General features: G+C 42.1%; 1 protein-coding gene across 1 annotated transcript in view; it reads right to left on the bottom strand.

Annotated features, from left to right (window-relative positions):
* Positions 1–20269, bottom strand: part of PCSK5 (proprotein convertase subtilisin/kexin type 5) — a 413695-nt gene that overhangs the window by 106980 nt on the left and 286446 nt on the right. The gene's annotated exons all lie outside the window — the stretch shown is intronic.

Genomic DNA, 20269 nt, shown 5'->3' with positions numbered 1-20269 from the left:
CCTGGACCACTGCTTGCAAAGTGGTCAACACATTTTGGTACATAAATACATTGACGTGTTTGGAGTTAGGAATGCAAAAAAGGGTCACCTGGGAGCTGACAGTTCCATGGAAATGCATTCCTTCCTTCATTCAACCTAATTATTGAGCATCTACTGTGTGCTAGGCACTATTCCAGGCATTTGGGATACAGTGGTGGGCAAAACACAAGTCTCTTCCCTGGTGAAGCACAGGAGATAGAGAGTAAACCATAAATGCAATAAACTCATCAATTTCTTACAGCTAGAAGCTAATCAGTGCTGTGGGGAAAGCAAGGCAAGCAAATCGGGGAGTGCTGGCGAGGGGCAGTGGTAGGAATGCAGTCTGCAAATCGAATATAATGAGATCCAGAAACAGCGGCTGTAGAACTTGTAGAACTTGAGTGTGTGCACTGGGCTGGAGTTGTTCTGAAAGCTGGTTGACAAGGTTAATTACCGACATGCAGGATGGCAGTTTTGCCTCTAGTAGCCTAGACGTTTGTGCTTCGGAGTACACCAGCCCTAGTCTATCTAGGCTTGTAATCTCTTTAGTTAAAAACGACTGCTTTCCTCGACATGTGGTCCCCAGGCAGATTGCTTGCTGTGAGTCCAATTTTTAATGCAAAACGTCTTTCCAGCACAAATAAACTGCCAACTCATTGAAGTTCACGGAGAGAATGATATCGGTTGACAAAAGCATTTTAGAGAGGGGTGCTGCGTTTCAGAAGGTAAAGTAGAGGGAGGAAGCGAACTGGGGACTAGGCATCCAGGAAAGCAGACATTCTCAATGAAATTCACACCACAGTTTCCCTCAACCCACTTTTCAGAAAAAGCACCTAGGTTGAGGGAAGAAAATTGTGTAAGCAATCAGAATTACTGTGCTCTACCTAATAAACGAACATTTATATTATATATAGAACAGTAATATAGCAAATCTACCTTTTGAACATTCTCATAAAAAGAACCACAAAGAGCAGGGGGTTAAATGGGATCCAGGGGCTATAAAAATATTTTTAGGAGCAAGTGCTTTAAAATGAGATTGACAGAGATTCTAAGGGAGATGACGGCTCACTATAACGAGAGGCTCTAAAAATAAAATTCTGAGCGTAAAAATCACAGAGGGTCTCAATGAGGAAGAAAAGGCAGGAGGCACTTAAAGAAACCAGTGTCACGTCCCAGAGAATTCTTCCAAGTTTGATATTTAAATATGGTTAAGGAGACAAGAGCCTTCAGGATTTCCTGCTTGGAGCTCCCCATCACTGTGGAGGGTGGGATATTGAGGAAGGGCTGCTTCAACTTTTCAGTGGCTCTCTGGAGCACATGATACAATCCAGATCCTTTACATGGCACATGGGGCCGTTCCCAGCTGGACCCTGGTCTGCCTGTTAGCTTGTCTCTCTCACACTACACCCCAGCTCCTCGAACCCAAGGCTCCAAGCAGGAGAAACTCTTGGCACTTTCATAGCACATGTTGACATACCAGGGCACCTTCTAAGAGAAGGCATGTGCTATGAAAAGAGGCATGTCAACATGTGCTATGAAAAGAAACCAGGGAGGAATTGCTCTACAAATGCTCTCCTGGGATCTAACAGGTTGGGGTGTCTGTCCACTGGGCAGGAAGTAGGAGGGGAGGGACAGAGCTGGAGAAAGTGGCAGGAAAGTGCCAGGAGTTTCTCCTGCTTGGAGCCTTGGGTTTGAGGAGCTGGGGTGCGGTGTTTCTATTACAGTATAAAACTCATACAGGCAGGGGTCCTCGGTATATTACATCCCCGGGCCTAGCACAGTACTGGGCATGTGGTGTTTAGTAGAAGGGGAGTAAATGAATAGAATTAGTGAATTAATGCTAGATAAATGCTTCCTGCTTCTCTTTTGTGGTTAATAGCCTAATAAACATTCCTATAGTGATTTAAAGTATATCTCACAGCCACATTGTCGTGAGGCTATATTATTATTTCTATTTTTACTGATGAAAAATTGGTGGCTCAGAGAGTTAGATGATCTGTCTAGGTGTGTTAGGCTGAATGCTGGCTCCCAGGGGCATCCAAGTCCTCATCCCCGGTGCCTGTGAGTGTTACATTTGATGGTAAAAGGGATTTTGCAAGTGTGATTAAATTAAAGATTTTGTTAGAGGGAGATTATCTTGGATTATCAGAGTGGGCCCAAGTGTCCTTATAAGAGGGAGGTGGGGAGGGGATTTTACTAACAGAAGGTGACATAGTGACTTCAGCAGAGAGACATTTAAAGATGCTACTGCTGCGGGGAGGGATTAGCTCAGTGGTAGAGTGTGTGTTTCGTATACATGAGGTCCTGGGTTAAATCTCCAGTACCTCCATTAAAGTTAGTAAGTCTAGTTACCTGCCCCACCCCCCAAAAAAAGAGGGTGTGTCCTAAAAACAATCCTCAGTCATAAAAATACGATTAAAAAAACACGTTACTGTTGACTCTGAAGATAAAGGAAGGGGCCACAAGCCAAGGAAGGCAAGGTATACAGCAAGTAGACACTGGAAGACAGGAAAACAGACTCTCCCCTAGACCCTCCAGGAGAGTAGTCCTCCCAGCACCTTGATTTCTATCCAGTGGGACCCATGGCCTACTTGTGACCTCAGAGTGGTATGAGAATAAATGTGCATTAAGCCACCAAGGTGTGGTCATTTGTTATAGCAGCTGTATAGGAAACTGATACACCGAGATTCCAAAGGCAAGTTGTAGGAGAGTCAGATGGTGTGTCGTCCTAACTCTGGTGCTCCCCATTAAGAGCTGTGTGATCTGGGCCTGGTTGTTTCAGGGCAGCAAACCATGTGGGATACAGTTCTTGCAGAAGGGTCAGGCAGCAGCTTTGTTCTGTCCCTGTGAGGTGGGCTGAGGAGCACCTGATGCTCACCTTAACACTGTCCTTGTGGGCAGGACACTTTTGGAGGGAGGCAGCCAGAACTGGAATTCATTGTGCCCTGCCTGCCACTCAAGTGTCCCATGGCAGCCCTGCCAGGGAGAGTCCCCAAAAGCATCTTGCAGCCCTGGGGGTGGGGCAGGGCATGGGACAGGGAAAGGAAGGGGGTGCTGTGTATACACCCACGTGCATCACGATGAATTATCTTGTCGAACCCTCAGCAATGGTGCTGTCATTATAGATCTTTTTTTTAATAGGTGAGGAAAGTGAAGGTTAGAGAGATTAATTTATCCAAGGTTACATGGTAAAGTGGCTGAGCTGGGACTTGAACCCACATCTCTTTAGTCTAATATCTACGTCTGTAACTAACATCTGTGCCAGTGGTTCTCATGGTGGGACCAGCAGCATCAGCGTCACTGGGGAACTCATTAGAAAAGTAAATTTCTCAGCTTCCACCTTGAACCTACTGAATCAGAAATTCCGGAGGTGGGTGGCAGGGGCAGAGCGGAGGGTGTCGGGGTAGGGGCAGGGGTGGAAGAAATCTGTTTGAACAAACTCTCCAGGTAATTCTGATGTCTCTTCACGTTTGAGCACCACTGCTCTACTGTGTTCTTAGAGTCCTTTGGAAGGACAGTTGCCATCTCAGGTCAGGCTGCTTGCTACTCCGAGTTAGTGTTTAGCACAGGCAGTGGGAAGTAGTCAGCATGCGTAGTACAAGAATATTCCGGATTTGCCAGACTGGTTGGTGGCTGTGGAGTAAGGTCTTTGATGGAGGGCATAGTAGTGAAGAGGAGGAATCCAGCACAGGGTCAGAATTTCTGCTTACTACCTGGAGCGTTCGCTGTGAAACAGATATAGCGAAACATCACCCCTGTTCTATTTGAGTTGTTGGGTAATTAGCCTGAGACAACAAAAGGAGCCAGTGCTGTTTCTGTTGACAACATTATCCACATTTTTAAAGCATCTGCCTGTATCTAGAATTCTCAGTGCTGGATGTGGCCCCTGTATTCTTGGCACTTACAAGACTGAGATTGTGAACTGCAGTGGTCAGAAGCCCGGAGAATGCACATCACAGGATGGGACGGGGCCTGACTTCAGTTCTGGAGGAGGCCTGCCTTTCATGTTCTCCCAGTCTCATGAAGGATTTAGCGAGCTTGAACATTCCTGGATGATACATCCATTAGTCAGCTTCCTTTCTGGCACAGATACCAGGGGTCACATTGCCCCAGTCCACCCTGAGAAGCCCTCCATGGTCTGCACTTCCCTGGCCACTTCCCCACGCTGTATTCTGTGCCCTCATAGGTGGGTCGTCATCCTCTAGAGCTGGAGCCGGGAGTAAGGTCTAATCTGGTAGTGGGGAAGTAGCAAACTAAGGTGTATATATTTCGGTGGGGATAAAATCTTTCTAGGCAGTAGTCACTAAGGAAATAATAGATATTAAGTAGTGAGAATATGGGGAGTCTATTTTTTGGCTTTGGGTTTTTATATAACCCTTAAGACCTGTGTATTTTGAGGTGGTGCCCTTGGCAAACCAACTTCGTTTATAGCTTTTGTGCTGGCTCAGCAGTTTCCAATATTGTTTGCAACATGCAGGCAAAGGTTGCAACAACTAAATGGTTATCCAGCCATGACTTGAAGTTTTGTATTTTACCTAATTTAATCATCACATCTCCCCCCTGCCAAGCAGGAGTCAAACCATCAGAAGCACCAACACTTTCATGTCCTGTGTCTGCAATTCTGCCACAGTATTTTCATTCACTCATTCTTCTATTCATTGAAAAACTATTTATTGAGCATATATATGCCAGTAACTGTGCTAAGTATGGAGGATACAACGGTGAGAATAAGCAAAGACACTTCCTGCCCTCACAGAGCTTAGAGTCTGAAGGGGGAGACAGACGTCAGTCAAATAATCACAAAGCAAAGGTGAAGTTGTGACTCCAGGAGTGCTAAGGAGGGAGTCAGCTGGACACGGAGGGTGGGAGGGGAGACAGCGTCTGAGAAGGTCCCACACAAGAGGAGGCTTCGCTGATGTGAGGGACTGAGTGTGAATGGAGGGGAGACGGGGAGAGAGAGAGAGAGAAATTGGGGTGGGGGGCAGAACTTGCCGGGTCTTGCAAACCTCGAAGAGTCCTGAATGTATCCAAACAGCAACGGGTTTCAGCAGGAGACTGCTGTGATCAGATTTGCATTTTTAATTTTAATTTTTTTGCCTTGGTTTTTGGGAGAAGGTAATTAGGTTTATTTATTTTATTTGTGTATTTATTTTAATGGAGGTACTGGGGATTGAACCCAGGACCTCGTGCATGCTACGCATGCACCTCTACCACTAAGCCATACCCTCCCCTCAATTTGCATTTTTTAAATGCCACTTTGGCTTCTTTGTAAAGCAGCAACTGGAGAGGGTGTAGGAGAATGATTTGCAGATTGCTTTTGGCAAGTGATATTGGTAGTTAACCATGTGTGGTTACAATGGAAATGGAGGGAAGAGGACAGACTCAAGATATATTCAGGAGGTAAGTTAACTAGATTTGGTAATGAGTTAGATGTAGGACAGGAGGCATCAGAGGTGAATCCAGTTTCTGGTTTAGGTAATAACAACAGCAACATGTATTGTGTGAAGTACATATAAGCACTATTCTCAGTGATTGAATCGTTTTAAGTTGTTTATCCTCACAACATCCCTAGAAGAGATATGATTATCATCCTTATTTTACAAATGGGAAGGCAGAGGCACGGAGAGGTTAAGCCTGCTTTCCTAAGATCTCACAGCTAGTGAGCGAAAGAGCCAAGGTTTAAATCTAGGCAGCCTCCCTTCACATTCTGTGATTGTAACTATGACCTTGAACTATCTCTCAGAAAGGATAGATTGAGACTTACTTAGAGATGGATAGAGACAGTAAAAATACTAGGTTCAACTCAGTCTCTGCTCATAACTACATGAATGGGTGGTGGTAGAAGATATGCTGCCTGGCATGGAGGACTTTGAAAGGCTGGGATGTGGAAAGGGAGGAACAATCGGGGCACCTTTGCTGTTGAGGAAGAGCACTGGACTAGGAGCAGGAAACCTGGCTAATTACATGGCCTTGAGAGCAGCCTGCTCTAATCCTCTGATTCCTCACCTTGAAGTGGGGACAGTCACGCCGAACTGCCAAGTCACGAACGTGGAAGGCACTAGGGCTATGCCCGACCTAAAGTAGGTGATGAGTAATCGAATGATAAATTTGGATCTGTGGTAAGGGGAGTAGAGAAGGACAAAGGACAAGGCTCATCACACTTGTCCATCTGCTGAAGGTATGGCCGATCATGCAGCCCATTTAAGAGAACAGACGTGGAGAATGGTCACAAGGACAGAGTCCTTTATCTCAGTGAGTACAGATGGTGTCAGAGCACATCTTACTGGTGAGCTGGCTGGTTGGACAGATTTTGTTGCTACAAATTCCCGATTCACCCCTTTCATCAAATAGCCAGGTCTGTCAGGCTTTCTGATCAGGCCTGCTGGTCAGAACGCTGCAGCTACTCACAAGTTGTTTCGTTAACCTAAAGTTCTGCTAACTTGCCTCAGTTCTGCTGGTTAACAGCCAGCCAGGGACCGGCACTTGGCTGCCTAATTGCTCTGTGTGCATCCTTCAACAACAAGGAGTTTGCAGTGATGGCTCTCAATGAATCAAGAGTAGATGTCTCGAACTCTGGAAAGAAGTATCTATGCAGTGCTTCTCAGACTTTGTTTTGCTCACAGATCATCTTGGGGTTTTGCAAAAATGCACGCTCTGATTGAGTGGGTCTGGGCTAATTGTACTAGACTGTCTAGTTGTAATAAAATGGTAATTTTATTTTATTGAACCATTTTTTGAGATATAACTGACATAATGTATTAGTTTCAGGTTATACAGCATGATGATCATCACAATATGGTAACATTTTTCACTATACATAGTTCTAAAATTTTTTTCTTGGGATGGGAACTTTTAAGATCTATTCTCAGCAACTTTCAAATATGCAATACAGTATTAACTATAGTCACCATGCAGTACATTACATCCCCATGACACATTTTATAACTAGGAGTTTGTACCTTTTGACCGCCTTCACCCACTTCACCCACCCTCAACTTGTGCCAACCACCAGTCTATTCTCTGTATCTATGAGATTAGTTTTTTTTTTTTTTTAAAGATTTCACATATAAATGAGATCATACAGTTTTGTCTTTCTCTGTCTGACTTATTTCACTTAGCACAGTGCCCTCAAGGTCCATTCAGGTTGTTGCAAATGGCAAGAGTTCCTTCTTTTTTATGGATGAATAATATTCAGTTCTACACACACACACAAATTTCTTTTATCCATTCATCCACTGATGGACACTTAGGTTATTTCCATATCCTGGTGTCGTAAATAATCCTGCAATGAACATGGGGGTGCAGATTGCTCTTCAAGATAGTGATTTCATTTCTTTTACTTATATACTCAGAAGTAGAACCAGTGGATCATGTGGTAGTTCTATTTTTAATTTTTTGAGGAAATTCCATACTGTTTTCCATAGTGACTTGCACCAATTTACATTCCCGTCAATACTTCATGAGTTCCAACTTTCTCCACATCCTTGCCAACGCTTATTTCTTGTTTTTTGATAATGGCTATTCTAATAGGGGAAAGATAATATTTCACTGTGGTTTGGATTTGCATTTCCATGATGAGTAGTGATATTGAGCACCTTTGATATACCTGTTGGCAGCCGTATGTCTTCTGAGTTAGTTTTGTGTATGGTGCAAGATAGTGGTCCCATGTCATTCTTTTGTGCTGTTGAATTTTCCTGAAACCATTTATTAAAGGGAGTGCCATTTCCCTATTGCATATTCTTGGCTCCTTTGGCAGCATATAATTGACCACATATGCATGGGTTTATTTCTGGGCTCCCTATCCTGTTCCATTGTTTTGTGCCGTCTGTTTTTATGCCAGTATCATAACTGTTTTGATTATTATAGTTTTGTATTATAATTTGAAATGGGGGAGCAATATGCCTCTAGCTATGTTGTTCTTAAGATTGTTTTGGCTATTTGAGATCTTTTGTAGTTCCATACAGTTTTTAGGATTGTTTGTTGTATTTCTGTGAAAATTGCCATTGGAATTTTTGCTGGGGACTACACTGAATCTATAGATTGCTTTGGGTAGTATGGACATTTTTACAGTATTAATTCTTTCATGAGCACAGAATATCTTTTCATTTATTAGTGTCCTCTTCAATTTCTTTTCCATGTCTTATAGTTTTCAGTGTACAGGTCTCTTACCTCCTTGGTTAAATTTATTCTTCGGTATTTTATTCTTTTTGATGTAATTGTAAATGGGATTGTTCTTAATTTCTTTCTTTTTAAATTTTTTTTTTAAATTGCGGTATAGTCAGCTTACAATGTTGTGTCAATTTCTGGTGTATAGCACAGTTCTTCAGTCATACATGAATATATGTATATTCATTTTCATATTCCTTTTCACCATAAGCTACTACAAGATAATTGAATATATTTCCCTGTGCTACACAGTATAAACTTGTTTATCTATTTTATATATACCAGTCAGTATCTGCAAATCTCAAACTCCCAGTTTATCCCTTCCCACCCCCCTTAATTTCTCTTTCTGATAGCTCACTATTAGTGCATAGAAATGCAATAGATTTTTGTATATTGATTTTTTATTTTGTAACTTGATTTTTCATATTCTAACAGGTTTTTTTTTTTTTTTTTTTTGGTGGTGTCTTCAGGGTTTTCTGTGTGTAATATGCCATCTGCAAATAGTGACGGTTTTACTTCTTTCTTCCCATCTTGGTTGCCTTTTATTTCTTTTCCTTTCCTGATTGGCTAGAGCTTCCAGTGCTATGCTGACTGAAAGTGGCAAGAGTGGCGTCCTGTTCCTGATCTTAGAGGAAAAACTTTCAGTTTTTTAAATCATTGTGTATGATGTTAGCTGTGGGCTTATTTTATATGTCCTTTATAATGTTGAGGTACGTTTCCTCTGCTCATTTTGCTGAGGGTTTTTATCATAAATGGATGTTGAATTTTGTCAAAAGCTTTTTCTGAATCTGTTGAGTTGATCATATGATTTTTATACTTCCTTTTGTTGATGTGATGAACCACAGTGATTGATTTGTGGATGTTGAACCATCTTGTACCCCTGGGATAAATCCTGCTTGATCACAGTGTATGATCCTTTTAATGCATTGCTGAATTCAGTTTGCTAATATTTTGTTGAGGACCTTTTCGTCTATTGTTTATCAGGGACATTGGCCTGTAATTTTCTTTTTGTGGCATCCTTGTATGATAATGCTGGTCTCATAAAGTGAATTTGGAATCGTTTCTTCCTCTTCTATTTTTTAGAAGAGTTTTGAGAAGAATTGGTATTAATTTTTGTTTAAATGTTTGTTGGAATTCACCAGTAAAGCCAAGTGGTCCTGGAGTTTTCTTTGTAGGGAGATTTTTGATTACTGCTCCAATCTCCTTACTAGTAATTGATCTGTTCAGAATTTCTGTTTCTTCATGATTTGGTCATAGTAGGTTGTGTATTTCTAGGAATTGATCCATTTCTTCTAGGTTATCCAATTTGTTGATGTATAATTATAATAGTCTGTTATCCTTTGTATTTCTGTGATATCAGCCTAGTCTTCTCTTTCATTTCTAATTTTATTTGCATCCTCTCTTTTTCTCAGTGAGTCTTGCTAAAACTTTGTGAATTTTATCTTTTCAAAAGCTAGTTCTCAGTTTCATTGATCTTTTCTATTCTACTTTTAGTTTCTATTTCATTTATTTCTGTTCTGATATTTATTTTCTTCTGCTAACTTTGGACTTTGCTCTTTCTAATTCTTTGAAGTGCAAAGTTAAGTTGTTTGGGATTTTTCTTGTTTTTTGATGAAGGCTTTTATCACTATGAACTACCCTTTTAAAACTGCTTGTACTGCACTTCATAAGTTTTGGTATGTTGTGTTTCCATTTTCATTTGTCTCAAGATATTTTAAGTTTCTGTCGTGATTTCTTCTTTGACCCATTGGGTTTCAGTAGTATATTGTTTAATCTCCATATATTTGTGAATTTTAGTTTTCTTCTTGTAATTGATTTCTAGTTTTATACCATTGTGGTCGAAAAAGATGCTTGATACGATTTCAGTCTTCTTAATTATTAAGCCTAGTTCTGTGGCCTAACATGTAATCTATCCTGGAGAATGTTCCATGTGCATCTGTTTCAGGGGCTTTTTTTTTTTTTTTTTTTTTGATGAAACGATCTCTGTTTCTGGTCTACGGTGTCATTTAACACGTTACTCGCCCACTGTGGATTGGGTGCCCCTGAGGAAACACAACTGTCACCCAGATTTAGGTGACGTGATCAGCGTGTTAAGGCTGATGTTTCCTTGTTGATTTCCTGTCTGAATGGTCTATCCACTGATGTAAGTGGGGTATTAAATTCCTCTACTATTATTGTATTGCTGTCTTATTTCTCCACTTAGGTCTTTTAATATTTGCTTTACATATTTAGGTGTTCCTACGTAGGATGCATAAATCAATATTTACAATATTTATAAATGTAAATATTTACAAATGTTATATCCTTTTGTTGGATGACCCTTTTATTGTTAATGCCCTTCTTTGTCTTTTATTACAGTCTTTGTTTTAAAGTCTGTTTAGTTTCATATAAGTATAGCTACCTTAGCTTTCCTTTGGTTTCCATTTGTATAGATTATCTTTCTCTGTTCTTTCACTTTTAGTCTGTGTGTATCCTTACATCCAAAGTGAGTCTCATGTAGGCAGCCTATAGATGGGACTTTTGTTATTCATTCAGTCATTCTGTGTCTTTTGATAGGAGACATCAAAATACACTTAAAATAACTATTGATACGTATACATTTATTGCAGTTTTGTTCATTGTTTGCTTGCTTTTGTAGCTCCTTTGTTCTTCTCATGGTGATTTGATGATTTCCTGCAGTGGTACACTTAGATTCCTTTATCTTTTGTGTGTCCACTATAGGTTTTTGCTTTCTAGTTGCCATGAGGCTTACATATAACAAGTTATATTTATAACTATTTATTTTGGGGGAAAGAGGTAATTGGGTTTATTTAATAAAGTTACTAGGGTTTGAACCCAGGACCTCCTGCGTGCTAAGTACACACTCTACCACTGAGCTATACCCTCCCCCATAACTGTTTATTTTAAATTGATAACAACTTAGATTTTAGCGCATCCTAAAGCTCTATATTTTTACTATGCCCCCCCAAATTTATGTATGTTTTGATGTCACAACTTAACATCTTTTAATCTTGTATGTTCCTTAACTAATTATTTAAGTTATAATTTTACTACTTTTGTCTTTTAACTTTTATGCTAGATTTATAAGTGATTGATCCACCATCTTTACAACATTCATTTATTCTAAATTTTACTATGTATTTATTTTTACCAGTGAGATTTATGCTTCCATAGGTTTTCCTATTACTAATGATGCTCTTTCTTTTCAGCCTAAAGAAGCCCCTTTTAACACTTGTTGTAAGGCCAGTTTAGTGATCAACTCCTTTATATTTTGCTAGTCTAGAAAACTCTTTCTCCTTCAATTCTGAATGGCAGCTTATTCAGGTAGAGTATTCTTGGTTGGAAGTTTTTTGTTTTGACATTTTGGCTATATTATACTCCCTTCTCTGGCCCAAAAAGTTTCTGCTAAGATATCTACTGATGATCTTATGGGGGTTCCCTTGTATGTAACAAGTTGTTTTTCTCTTGCTGCTTTTAAGAGTCTCTCCTTGTCTGTAACTTTTGACGCTTTGATTGTAATGTGTCTTTGTGTGGCTGTCTCTTTCGATTCATCCTAATTGGAACTCTCCGGGCTTGCTGGATCTGAATGTCTCTTTCTTTTCCTAGGTTAGAGAAGTTTTCAGCCATTATTTCTTCAAAAAAGTTTTCTGTCCCTTTCTCTCTCTTCTGGGATCACCATAAAGTGACTGTTGGTCATCTTGATGATGCCCCACATGTCCCTTAAGCTCTCTGTACTTTTTTGCATTCTTTTTTTGCTGCTCTGGTTGGGTTAGTTCCATTGCCACGTCTTTGGATTCACGGATCTTTTCTCCTGCTTCATCTAGTCTCCTGTTGAACCCCTGCTCTTACATTTTTCAGTTCGGTTATATTCTTGAGTTTCATGACTTCTGTTTGGTACTCTTATACTTTGTCTCTTTGCTGAAGTTCTCACTATATTCATCCATTCTTCTCAAGTTCAGTGAGCGTATTTATGACCATTATTTTGAATTCTTTATCAGGTAAATCGCTTAACTCCATTTCATTAAGGACTTTTTTTTTTTTTCCTGAGGTTTTATCTTGTTCTTTCATTTGGAACATAGTCCTCTGTCTTTTCATTTTCTTTGACTGTCTGTGTTGGTTTCTATGCATAATGCAAAACAGCCACCTTTCCCAGTCTTGAAGGAGTGGCCTTGTATAGATGAACTTTGCCATTCTATGCTGCCCTCTTTGTTGTCTCTCAAACCTTTGTGATTGTTCAAGCACTCTATTTTATTTTTAGTGGGTCCCATTAGTTGGAGTGTGCCAGGGGCTGTCAGTGTCCCAAAAGGGAGGATCTCAATCAGCACCTAGATTCAGGTTGATTGGAAGCCAGACTCTCGGGCAGCAGCTTTTAAAGTGGGCAAACGCATGGAGTTTCATGGGATTGCAAGTGTAAGTCCCATTGGCCACTGGAGCCAGGTGATCTAGAGGTGTTCCTTGGGTTAGGTAGTCACAAAGATCAGAGGTGCCAGACAAGTGTGCAGGTTCCTTTCTTGGAGACACCAGCTGCCTGGAGTGAGGCAGAGGGAGAGTGCAGTGATGCTGTCCAGTGGCTTCTGTCCCAGGAGTGCATCTTAGTAGGTCTCTAAAATGTCCCAAACCAGAAGCCTGCCCCTCAGGCTGAGACTCCAAGCAAGCATATGGGCTTCTTTCACAGAAAGACTGGGGTGGTTTCAGTCTGCTCTCTGCGCAGGTGCCCTGGGGTGGGGATGGTAGCCAGCCATGCAATGTCTGTTAGTTACAATCCGGTGGAACCCAGGAATACAAGCCCTGCTGGCCACCAGAGGTAGTCAAGGGGTGTCCTCTGGGCTGCAGCCACCAAAACTGGGGCATGAGACATCTGTAAAAGCTCCAGTCTGGAAGATACTGGTGCTTTGTAGCTTGGCAGAAGGAGGACGAAAAGATAGCATCCACTCTCCAAGATCTCTGGAGAAGATTATAGTCGGCCTTTACATATGCATTTAATTAGAAGCCTGTCCCTCAGGCCACAGCTTTGAAAATGAGCCAATATGTATCAGTTTGCTATTGCTGCTGTAACGAGTAACCATACGTTTTGTGGCTTAACAGAACACACATTTATCTCTCCATTCTGCAGGTCAGAGGTCTGGGCACAGGGAGGCTCCGCTGCTTCTCTGCTCCTGGTTTTACAAGGTTGGAATGAATGTGTCACAGGCTGCATTCTTTTTGTAGGCTCTGGAGATCCACCTGCTCCAGGTTCATTCAGGTTGATAGCAGAGTTCAGGATGGAGGTCCCAGTGTCCTTGATACCTGTTGGCTGGCGATTGTTCTCAGTTTCTAGAGACAGCATGCATTTCTTGGCTTGTGGGCCCCTTTCTGCCTCTTCAAAGTCAGTAACTGTCGGTAAAATCCTTCTTTCATCTTGAATCTCTCTGATCCCCTCCTCTGCCTCATGCCTCCTCTGCCTCCTCCTACTGCCTCCCTCTGACCTATCTTGGGCCCACATGGATAATCAGAAATAATCTCCTTATTTTAAAGTCAGTTGATAATAACCTTTGATTCCATCTGTAAAGTTCCTTAATAGCAGTGAATGGATGGGAATGTAGGGGGCGAGGCGCTTGAACTGTCTCCACCCTAACCAACTCCCAGCTGCACACTTTTAGTGGCGAGATCCTAAAGCACTGGCTTTATTAAGTTTATGACAAGGGTTTTGTGTGTTCTAGGCCCAGCAATAGAATCTCCATAGTTCTATCACTGGATTTTCCCCTTACATTGAATACAAGGGCTGGAAAGGCTCACAGGGATGATGCTGAAGATTTGGGCACTGAAGTGGACAGAGAGGGCTACACTGAAGTTATACAGAATCAAGATTAGAACTTAATTGTACCAGTATCTGGGCCTGAGCTATTTGCTCCCTGTCATTTACTCAGTTATTCACTTAATTATTCATTTATTAACTTACTCATCTACTGATCAAAGACTTATCAAGTACCTCCTCTCTGAGAGACATTTTGCTAGATTCATGAGATATGAGACATTTACAGAATTTGTCCCCATGGAACAAACCTTGTACTAAGAATTACATTCAGCAAACAGATACTCCGACAACTAACTAGATGCTTATAATTGATATGAAAGTAAAGTAGAGGTTTCCCTGAGAGCTTATAATAAGGGAATCTAACCTTGTCTAGAAAGATCAGAAAATGATGTGACATTTAAACTGGGACCCAGATAACAAGTGTTAGCCAAGTGTAGATGATTAGGGATGGAACAGTATTAAAGTAGAGGGAATGGCACGTGGGAAAGTTCTAAGGTACAAAGCAGAATAGAGGAATCAGGGAAAGTTAGTGTTGCTGGACAATATGAAGGGAAGGAGAGCGGCACGTGGCACGAGGTGAGTTTAGAGAGGTGGGGAGGTCAGACTGACCATGGCCTTGAAGAACGTAGAAAGGAATTTTAATTCTGTCCTAGGTGAAATGGGAAGCCAGGGGAAGGATTTAAATAGTGGAGTCTCATGTGAGCTTTGACTTCTGAGAGAGAGCACTCCAGCTGCTTTGTAGAATAGCTTAGAGGAAGGAGAGGACGTGTGGAGTGTGGACACAGCAGGCATTCAGTGAGGCTGCTTACGAGGTGTTGCAGCTGCCCCGCTGGGAAGTGGCTTGACCCAGCACGGTGTGGGCTAAGATGGGGGCAGTTCACGTGAAGGACAGAAACTGGATCTGGGACATTTTGGAGGTAGAGTTGTCTTGACTCTGGTGGATCAGATGTGCGGGATGGTCAAGGGAAGATGGTCAAGATGACTCCTGGTTTCTGTTGTATTTGTGGCTCTCCTAATGATACAAGTCAATTAACATAATAAAAAGCCTCATATTTTGATAGTTCAGCTTTTATTATATTTTAAGAGTTACGGTTCAAGTGTCAAGAAAATCCTGTTTAATATCACCTGAAAATAATTTGTTTTATACTACATTGGTCAGAGGAGCTCACGGAATTTGTATTAGTACTACGTGATGATTTTCAACATTGTAATGTTTCTCCACATTCCCTGTATCTCCGTTCTATTTCCTCCTCATTTCATCGGAGGCTACAGAATGCAAATGTTGGCTTCCCAGAAAAAGGAAAATTAGCTTGAAAGGGGGCATCACATCCTCATCCCTTAACAGTCACTGCCTCATTTCCTTCAGGTCTTTTCTGATTTCTTTTGCCCACACGGCCCATTGGTTGCTACTAATTCTCATGATGATAATGAAATCCACTCCTGGCTCGGTCACACAGAGCACTGTGTGGCCATGGGGAGCTGTCCTGGGCTGGTACTGCTCCACACACAAGAGATAGTATGGACTCTGGACCAGACGTTGTCAGGTACAATACAGTCATGATGCAAGCTCCAGGGTCATGGCCTGAAGGTGGTTTGGACAGACCTCTTCCTTGTCTCTTGTATTGCTCCTGGAGACGCCGATATCAGATAGTCTGGGTTTTAATTGACCCCAGAACTTCCATTTAACCACTGAGGTGCCTTTGGCATTCACCTCATCTGCTTTCTCATTTGTAAAAAGAGAAGAAAATCAGGCTATTGGGAATATTGAACAAAATGACTCATAGAAAGCGTTTAGCACCGGGCTCAGCACACGGGAAGCACTCCACACACGGGAGTCATTGTGTCCGTGGTTAGGAAAGGGAGGTGCTCGTGGAGTCCTTTCTTTCCCTTTGCTCTTCTCTGGTCATGAGCGTTTAGAGGGCAAGGGTCTTTCCCTTAGAAAGAAAGAAGGTTCTTAGCCAGCCCTTGTCCCCAAAGTCTAGTCTTGCAAACAGACTTGGCCAAGGACATCACAGTGAAGGGAAGCCATGGGCTCCTTCCTCTCATGTGAGCTAATCTGACAGCTGAGCTCTGCTTGGTACCCTGCCCTTTCATTGAGCTGGCCCAGGGCAGCCATCAGTCCCCTGGGGACTGAAGCAAATGCAGCCTCCTCAGCATTCTGTCTGAATGAATGCTTCCCAAATTTGTTGGCAGGAGGCCATGGGTTGACTTGATGGGGTCCTTGAGTAAATCAGTTAGCCTCTCTGAAAAGAGGGTTGATGACTCTGAGGACGAGGAGGTGGAGGAAGGGCAGCAGCCCATCCTAGGCCCTTGACAAGTTGACCTCCGTGGTCTGCCCATTGCCTCCCATCAGCAGCCCACCCTGCCCGCTCCCAGCCTCGCAGCCTGCAAGTCCTTTGATGGTTTTGTGCCCATGTACTGGTTCTCTCTCCAGAGTCCTTCTTCAGCATCCTCACCTTCGTTGATTTACAGATTCCTGCATATCCTTCAAGACTTATCCCTAATGTCATTTCTCTCTTAAGTATTTTTATTCATTCATTCCCCAAGTATTTAAGCAAGGCATTGTGCTAGACATAAAAGATACAGCAGTGGACAAGATGCACAAAAGCCCAGCCCTCGTGGTGCTGATGTTCTAGAGGAAGAGACTGACGATAAACAAGTCAGTGAACCAGAGAATGTCATGTCTGTGATAAGTGCGATAAAAAGACCAAAAACAGTGGGCAAGAATGGGGTGAGTGGTAGAGACAGCTGCTTTCTGATGAAGCTATTTTTGTAAGACCTGTAGGATGAGAAGAAGCCAGCCACGTGAAGAGCAGGGGTCTGGATAGATAAACAAGCTGGCTTTGTTTGAAGAACAAAAAGAAAGTTGGTAGGACCAAAACATGGTGAGCAAGGGGGCAGGGGGCGTGAGAAGAGATCAGGAAGCTCTCGGGTAAGGAGTACAGATTTTATTCTGAGTGAACAGGAAGAGAGAGGCAAAGTTAGATTTTGTATTTGTAACAGCACTCTGCTATCCACATGTAGAATGGATGGGGGAGGAGAGGAAAAAAAGAGGAAAGGAGGGGCGAGAAGCAGGAAGCTAGTTAGGAGGTTCCTGCAATGGTTCAGGGTGGAGGGGATGGTTGTTGACCCAGAATTATAGCTATGGCGTCAAGAGTTAAACCACTTGGTGATACATTGTGGAGGTGTGGTTAATGGGACCTTGCTAATGGATTGGGTTTGGGGATGGAAACAGGAATCCTAGGTTTTAGATTTGAGCAACTGGGTGATGTATGGATTTTTAGGTGGATATAGTTTAATGCCATTTACTGAAACGAGAGACACTTGGTGATAGTGCTTAGGGGATAGGTGAGCTTGAAGCCTGTTTTGCACATGTTAATTTTGAGATGCCTAGTAGACATCTAAAGGTAAATGGCAAGTAGCTGTTTGGATTGGCAGGTGGGACTCTTGAAGGAAGAGATCAGGAATACATATAAATATGATTCCCTACCCCCTAAGCAGGAATAGTGAATTTGTCGCTTCTTCACTGGGTTATATTAGGATCCCAATAGATCCTAGGTTCTCCTACTACTGTAGGTCCCACATCGTATCAAATATATTAAAATTCACCTTTATCCCACATTACGTTTACTTATATGTGATCCCTTAAGTGTTGAGTTGCAGTTGACTAGTTTGACATTTTTCATTTTGTAGATATTTAATTAAAATATCATTGGATCATGCATATTTTAGAGACAACTCTGTTTTGAATGTTTCACATTATTTTTGGATGCCCTTGGAAAGCTTATGGTGCAAGGCATGTGGCCTTTAGCACTTAATTGGTAAAGTGAGCCTGCTTTTCTGGGCTCCCAACAATATTTTTATGCCCTTTTAAGGCACTAAAATAGCTTCATTTTATAACCATGTGGGTTTTGTGTCCATGTTGCCCACTAGTCTATAAACTTGCAGAGGGCATGAAGGGCCTCAGAGCTTGGTATATGACAGAGACTCAAGGTCTGTTTATGGAAGTGATTCATTTAGGCTCACAAGGCAAAAAAAAAAAAAAAAAACCAAGTCCAGGGATACGGTGTGCTTTCTCTCTGTCCGTGGGAAAAAGCTCTTCCCCGCTGCCTTGCAACATATGCAGTATAGACTTACTTTCCCTCTGGCACCCTTAAAAAGGAGGCAGTGTTGTGCAGAAGGTTGATGCTGTGGGCTTGAGTTGCAGCCACACCCTTTACCAGCCGTGAATCTTGGAATAGACAGTTTCTATAGGCCTGATTTTCATGGGAGGGGCAAATTAATTGAAGCCATTTTAGTAAAATTCTGCCAGCTTCGAAACACTGTATTCTTAAAAGAATGTATTTTCTTCTAAAATGAAAAAAGTTTTTATGATTCAGGCCTCAGGGCATGTATCTGGAAATTTCTAGAAATGGGGACACAAAATATCTTTTGTTGCCTGACACCTGGTCCTGAAAAAGCAACAAGTGTACCCTACATCTCCCCCACCCCCCAGTGGTGGCCTTTTAGAGACAGAAACCTCTCAGGAAAATCCATCAGGAGCAAGGCAGTTACGCATCCTTCCGAGTCGCTTGCAGGTAGGGAGTGGGAGGGGACTGGCACCCCAGGTCTCACACTTGCCCTTTGAAACTTAGCAGTGCTGCATAACTACATCCTTCTCGCCCAAGAATTAACTCTGGGCCACATCTTCACCTCTCATGATGAAGAGGAGACGTGAGTATATAGATTTCAGTTGTATTTCTGGTGCCAAGTTGCTCCAACAAGCCACGGTGAAATTAAGTCCATCTTGGCTAGGCCCTCCAGAATTTGTCAATGGCTCCAAAGTATTCTGCCGAGAACTTCAGATTTTATGAGTTTGCAACAAAAATAACTTTGGAAATGGATGTCAACCAGGGAAGAGAAGCAGGTTTATACTTTGTCACTGACATATACTTAGTTTGGGGCTGAGGGCCCAGCTTGGGCCAGGTGAGGTCGCGTTGGCCTTTGTCTCGTACGAGCAGATGGAAAGAGGGAGTGCTGAACTGGCCAGGCTGTAGTTCAAAATTGTCTCTGGTTTTCTTCATGTTTGTCCAGCTGCTGTCTGTCATTGCCCTTTGTATGAAGCTGAGTGATAATAAGCCCGCTTATATGTTAGCTGCATACTATTCTTTTTTCATGAGGGGATCAGGTATTAAATATCTCCATACTCAGATGTGCCTACAGGGTTGATCACCTGATAGAGAAATTTTAATTTGGTAATTATTCCAACAGTCACCCCTCCTTCTCTACCAAGCACTCAGTTTGCAAATTTGTCAACACAAAGAGACTGTTGGGTGGAAAAACAGTGAATCTGATAGAAGAGATCTGTAGCAGGATGATAAGCCCCTAATGTTGGGGTGAAAAATGAGAACATTTTGATCAGTCAGCAGTGGCTACTAATGATCAGCAAGGCCTTCCACAGGTGTGGGAGTTGAAAAGAATGGGCCCACCATCCAGCTTTTGGAAAGTGGGAAAATGCAGATTCTTCCTGACTAATCCATCAAATGTTGAATCACTGTCCTTTGTAGCAATGGACTAAATAGATGAAAACCATGAAGACAATTTACTTGCTTCCCTGAATAGCCCTTTTGCAGCAAGTTCACTGGTAATGTTCCAATGTTCCTCTTGATCGTGTCCCATCTGCTTGATTAAGCCTTAGCCTTCCTCCAAGTACCAGCTCTAGGAAACTGGCCCTGACCATTGCAATTCAAAGGAATTTCTGCCTGTCTGACCTTGACACTTCAGTGTCTCATTCATCTGAGATTTAGAATTCACTGCTTAGTGTTAATTGTCTTACTGTTGAGTTTTATTTTTATTATTATGAGTCTGATTATGTAGTCTCAATTTATTTCAAGTCCACATGTCAGCTTTCTCATTAAGCAGAGGATTAGAGTTCTTGTGAGAGGTAAGAGTCTGTATTTGTATCGGTATGTATGTACACTGTATTTCCATGCTGTGAGCACACAGCAAGTGGTTACTACAATCAGTTGCGCCCACCCCTGTAATGGGGCTTCATGGCAGCACAGGGCTCTCTTACACCTTTTTGTATCTGCAATTTTTTAAACCTAATTGGAGCTCAATATGTGTGTCACTACTGTTGATTTCTCATTTCTTGTCCCAAAAGATAGGGCACTGAACCCTCAAAGCTAGTGACCATCTCAAGCAGGGTTGACAAAGATCTATAGTCCAGGGTTGTTTTTTGCTAACCTGCAGCCCGAGCCTGTGGCATGTATTGGAGGTTGATTTTTGAGAGTCCCCTTCTAGGCACGCAGG

This window comes from Camelus dromedarius, chromosome 10, assembly GCF_036321535.1.
Source record: "Camelus dromedarius isolate mCamDro1 chromosome 10, mCamDro1.pat, whole genome shotgun sequence".
Taxonomy (NCBI): Eukaryota; Metazoa; Chordata; class Mammalia; order Artiodactyla; family Camelidae; genus Camelus; species Camelus dromedarius.
Note: the sequence above shows the minus strand (reverse complement) of the source record. Positions and strands in the feature narration are given on the sequence as shown.